The 6064-nt window shown below is 43.5% G+C and overlaps 1 pseudogene; it reads left to right on the forward strand.

Annotated features, from left to right (window-relative positions):
- The first annotated feature begins 4574 nt into the window (after nt 1-4574).
- Nucleotides 4575-5310, forward strand: LOC132596993 (large ribosomal subunit protein eL21-like; annotated as a pseudogene).
- The last annotated feature ends 754 nt before the right edge of the window (nt 5311-6064 follow it).

The raw sequence follows: 6064 nt of genomic DNA on the forward strand, positions 1-6064 counted from the left end.
AAGCATCATCTTAATCATGTGTGGGGTCCTGGAAAAGACACTGAACTTGGAAGACGTGGATTTGAGCTTGACCTTGTTTGAGGCCGAGTGAGTTGCCTCTCAGAGGCTCAGTTTCCCCATCTGTAAGTTGGGTTGTGATACATGCTCTACGAAGGAGTGATGTGGGATAAATAAATGCCTTCTCCAGCAGGTGGCAGCACACACTAGAAGTCACAGCCACCAACTGTTTTCATATAACTAGGGTCCCTCGTGGAAAGTCTGCAAGAAGCCAGGACATTCCCCCAACTGGAGTTCCTCACTTCTTGCCTAGATGGTGGTGGTTCAGCCCGGGCTCTAGTGGCATAAACTATAGAACACAGCTGTCTGAAAACTCTTCCCCTAATAGGCTCTTGTTCCTTTAGCTGTCCCTGTCCTCACTCCAATCTCCCTTTGCCCCCCATCTCCCCCACCCCCTGGCTTGGATCTCTGTGTACGAGTCTAGAGAATAAAACTGGAGATTCTTTACACTTTTTTAATGCAACCTAATTCTCACTTGAGGAGAGAGGCGTGTAAAAGATGCTTTCTTCTTTGCTCGAATGTTTTAGAGTTTAACCAGTTGGTGGTGGTGGACTGAATAACAGAAAAAAACAGAGCAAGGCGCATCCCCTTCTCAGCCTGCCACCCACAGCGGGGAGGCTGTATTTGCTTGACACAAGATCAGAGGTAGTTGAGGCTTTGGGGCTGAATTTAAAATTCTAAATGTGAACAAGTGACTGGAGCAAGGTTCCCTGGAATAATTGCTGGCTGGGGTTATTGCCGGCTCCAGGAAAACAAACATCTTAATGTCATGAATCAAGTCAAAGGTCCCTCTGGGATAATCCTTATGCTTTTCAATCAGAACCCAGTGGCTGTCAGTTCTTTGAATACTTGAATCTTGTGTGGAGGCTTTAAAAATACAGAGACCCAGGCCTCACCCTAGGCCAATTCAATCAGAATCTCTGAGGGTGGGAAACACTTTGCTGTTTTTCCATAGCTTTCCAGCTGATTCCAATCTGTAGGCAGTTTACCAGCCAGTGGTTTAACCTGTGGTTGGGAGAGCTAATCTTTCTAGACTTTTGTCAACATCCTCCCCTTACCAAGAAAGGGGGTGAAGCTGGGGCTATAAGTCTTGAGGCTGTAAGCCCATGTGTAATAGCTTCTGCTGGATCTGTGAATATAAAGTGGATAGTTCACAGCAGAAGGATTAGAGACAGGATTAGAAAGAGCTATTGCTCTTCTGTATTAACTCACTTGATTTTCTCTCCTTACATTTTGTAAGAGTATAGAAGGCAAAAGAACCACATTTATCTGCTAAACCTTGTTCTGGGAAATTACCTCCTTTAATTTTCACAAATGGCTATTTTTGTCTCCCATTTACAGATGAGAAAGCTGAGGTTCAGAGGAGTTAAGTGCCTTGCTCAAGGGCTAGATATGGGGTATAGGAAAGTTGGGATTTGAACCTAGGTCTGTCTGACTTGAAAAGCCTCCGTCTCGGAACACAGGAATCATATTTTGGCAAAGTTGAGCATCACAAACATCTGAAAGCCTCTGGGAAAACTTTAAGAGGAGTTGACAAGCAGGCCTCTGTATCAGCAGCTGGAAAGTGTTATAATCAGCTTGTAATTAGGGTGTGGCCCTCCCAGGCCCATCCCATCATCCCAGAATTGGGAGTCAGTAACAGGAAAGCAAGCTCAGGGGCTGCATGTGCCTTGGCTTCGATGAAGGCCCTTGTCTGATGAACCTGAGGCTTTGTCAGAAGAGAAAACTAAGAGCAGGGGACAGAAATAAGGGGTGAAGAGTAGAAGGGACCTCTCCATTGATCACTACAAACTTTGATCACCTTGGGATTTAAAGAAACAGCCCTGCCTCAAGTCTAGCATTCCTTGTTTTTTACGAATATTCATGAAATGAAAGCGCCACAACTCTCGGAGGACCTCAGTAGATGTGAGTCTTTGGAAGGCCTGAGTTCTGGAATGGGAGCTGGTCTCAGGTGAGTGCACTCTGCATGCTTTGGTGTCCATGGCTTGGAAGTGGGTGGAGGTGAGAAGATCACTAGGAAAATAGTCATAACTTGATTACGCGAGAGTGGCCTGTCAGATCTGAGTACAAAACTGACGCTGCTTGGGATCCATGATGTCTTTGAAAATGTGCATCCAGACTGTCTGTGGCCTCCTAAGAAGGTACCCCATGTAGTTATAGCCTGGAAGCAGAAACATGTGAGCCTGCATATAAATACGCCTGTCTTATTCCATAGAACCTCACATGGCTTTCCACATGTGTTCTGAACTACTAGTGTTCTAGACCCAAATTATTATGCCAGACACCTGAAACAATGAGTGAGCTGAAGCAGGAAACCCTGAAGTTCTGGGGTGTTTTGGTCTTTAGTTCCTATATCTTTTCTAACGGCAGATTATTTTTGGAAAGTGCTCTTGATACTTGATCTGTATGTAATCATCTGGAAAATCATCTGGGAACAGGTACTGCCAGAATATATATGTGTCTATATGTTACAACTTCAGCACTTTGATGTGTATTACTAGGCAAGACATAAGAGAGAGGGCTGGTAGTTACATCACTACACCACAGAGCCAGGTTGGCTTTTTTCCGACCAGCTGGTTTTGAGTTGTGATTTATTGGGGTGTCAATAAGGAATCTCAGTGACATATGAGACATTTTTAAAGATGAAAATATGCCAGGGAGAGATGAAATTTACTTAAAAAAAGAACTACTTTTGCTTCCGAATCAAAGAATTAGAGCAGAGGGCTTCCCTGGTGGCGCAGTCGTTGAGAGTCCGCCTGCCGATGCAGGGGACACGGGTTCGTGCCCCGGTCCGGGAAGATCCCACATGCCGCGGAGCCTGCGCGTCTGGAGCCTGTGCTCCGCAACGGGAGAGGCCACGCCGTGAGAGGCCCGCGTACCGCAAAAAAAAAAGAATTAGAGCAGAGCACACAAGAAACAAGAATGGGAGAGCAAAGATGGCCGCTGGCCTTCTCCTTGCCGCTTTCAAAACCAAAAGGGCAGTGAGAATCAGAGCTCCCTCAGGGGGCTGGAAATAGCGCCTGCTGGGGGTTGGGAGCCCCAGCTTCCAGCACTGATGTGCCCCATCCAAGCTGTTGTGTGGGTGTGGGTGGGTGATTCCATTTCTCCTTGCCTGTTTGCTCTTTGGTTAATATAGTAACAGTGGTCACCCTACCTCATAGTGTTGTAAGAAGTCAGTGAGAGCAGTAGGTGGTTTGAAAAGGTTGAAGTCCTCTACAAACCTCAGGTTGTTAAACTCAACTGCCTCCTCCCTATTTGCTATGCATTAGTTAATTTGTTTCAGAGTGTTATGACTCACAAATATCGACCGCAGGATGTGGGAGGTCTGGTTGCAACACTACATTGAGAAAGTCAAATTGTGTTGGTTTGGTCTGGATAACTAGACAGGAGTCCTGTCCTTTTCCTCACGGCCCCTTTTGTTGAAGAGAATGAGCCTTCCAGAAAGAGGCAGAGCACTTCCTCCCAGGCTATGTATTTTTATTTATTTTATTTTTTTATTTTTTTTATTTTTATGTATTTATTTTTTTTGCGCGGTATGCGGGCCTCTCACTGTTGTGGCCTCTCCCGTTGCGGAGCACAGGCTCTGGACGCGCAGGCTCAGCGGCCATGGCTCACGGGCCCAGCCGCTCCGCGGCATGTGGGATCTTCCCGGACCGGGGCACAAACCCGTGTCCCCTGCATCGGCAGGCGGACTCTCAACCACTGCTCCACCAGGGAAGCCCTGTATTTTTATTTTTAATTAAAAATTTTTTTATTAAAAAAGTCTGTATTGGAGTATAGTTGATTTACAATGTTGTGTTAGTTTCAGGTGTACGGCAAAGTGATTCAGTTATACATATACATACATTCATTCTTTATCAGATTCTTTTCTCATACAGGTTATCACAGAATATTGAGTAGAGTTCCCTGTGCTATACAGTAGGTCCTTGTTGGTTATCGGTCTTATATATAGTAGTGTGTGTGTTAATCCCGAATTCCTGATTTATCCATCCCCTCCCCCATCCCAGGCTATGTAAATGCCAGTACAACAACAAATTGATTGAGTCCATCTTCAGGAGAACAAACCCCTTACGAGATAGGTTTTCTTGGTAAAAATCAGTCTATAATATATTTACTGTTGGTAAGGTACTTACTGGACATGAACGAGTAGAAGTTAGGATTCTTATTCAAAAAGATGCTCACACTTCGCTGTAGAGAAGGATATAGTATAGATATATAAAGACATTGTGTTAGGGTGGCTGCTGATAGGGGGCATATTCCTACTCCTTAGTTAAGGACTAGGGCCGGCACATAGGCAGGCTCCAGGATATGCCAGTGTTAGTCTTCTCATCTGTATAGGTCCTTCTTTACATACTAAAGAGAGCCATCTGCTGGTAACCTTAGGCAGCAGTTTTCATACTTTTTGGTCTCAGTCCCATATACACTATGAAATATTATTGAGCTTTTATTTTATCTATCAATCTTCACCATATTAGAAAGTCAAACAGACATTTAAAATATTTATTTCTGGGCCGGAACCGCCATCTTCCAGTAATTCGCCAAAATGACCAACACAAAAGGAAAGAGGAGGGGCACCCGCTACATGTTCTCTAGGCCTTTTAGAAAACATGGAGTTGTTCCTTTGGCCACATACATGCGAATCTACAAGAAAGGTGATATTGTAGATATCAAGGGAATGGGCACTGTTCAAAAAGGAATGCCCCACAAATGTTACCATGGCAAAACTGGGAGAGTCTACAATGTTACGCAGCATGCTGTTGGCATCATTGTAAACAAACAAGTTAAGGGCAAGATTTTTTTTTTTTTTTTGGTACGCGGGCCTCTCACTGTTGTGGCCTCTCCCGTTGCGGAGCACAGGCTCCGGACGCGCAGGCTCAGCGGCCATGGCTCACGGGCCCAGCCGCTCCGCGGCATGTGGGATCTTCCCGGACCGGGGCACGAACCCACATCCCCCGCATCGGCAGGCGGACCCCCAACCACTGCGCCACCAGGGAATCCCCCAAGGGCAAGATTCTTGCCAAGAGAATTAATGTGCATATCGAGCATATTAAGCACTCTAAGAGCCGAGATAGCTTCCTGAAATAGGTGAAGGAAAATGATCAGAAAAAGAAGGAAGCCAAAGAGAAAGGTACTTGGGTTCAACTGAAGCGTCAGCCTGCTCCACCCAGAGAAACACATTTTGTGAGAACGAATGGAAAGGAGCCTGAACTGTTGGAGCCCATTCCCTATGAATTCATGGCATGATGGGTGTAAAGAAAATAAAAGACCTGGACTGTAAAAAATAAATAAATAAATAAAATAAAATATTTATTTCTTTGCCTAAGAATAACAATGATAAACCCAATACATAGAATATAAATAACAGATGTTTTCATGAAAAATAACTACATTATCCAAACCAAAAAATTTAGTGAGAAGCGTGGCATTGTTTTGCATTTTTACAACTCTCTCTAGTGTCTGGCTTAAAAGAGGACAGCTGGATTTTCATGTTTGCTTCTGCATTCAGTCTGTTGTAATCTGTTGTGTTGGTCAAAGCGTGTGAAGAAAATATGAATTCAACTAGATATTTAGTTGGAAAAGGGACAAATATTTCATTAGTCTTTTCAGATAATTGTGAGTATTCTTCTTTGATACTAAACCACAATTCAACAAGAGGTAATTTCTTTTTTATAAAATTCAGAAAATTTTTACTTCATGAAGTGTTTTACTTCACCAGTCAGATACAGATGAAGACATGAATATACTAACCTTTTATTTATCTGTTATTTTAGCACACTTTTGCTATTTTATGAAGCAAAGGATTGCAAGTTGACTTAAAAATTAAAAAAAAAATTTTAAACTATATTTAAAGGTTACTTTCCATTTACAGTTATTACAAAATATTGGCTATATTCCTTGTGTTGTACAATACATCCTTGAGTCTATCTTACACCCAATAGTTTGTACCTCCCACTCCCACTGCTATATTGCCCCTGCCCTCACTGGTAACTACTAGCTTGTTGTCTAT

Source organism: Globicephala melas, chromosome 3 (assembly GCF_963455315.2).
Source record: "Globicephala melas chromosome 3, mGloMel1.2, whole genome shotgun sequence".
NCBI classification, from domain to species: domain Eukaryota; kingdom Metazoa; phylum Chordata; class Mammalia; order Artiodactyla; family Delphinidae; genus Globicephala; species Globicephala melas.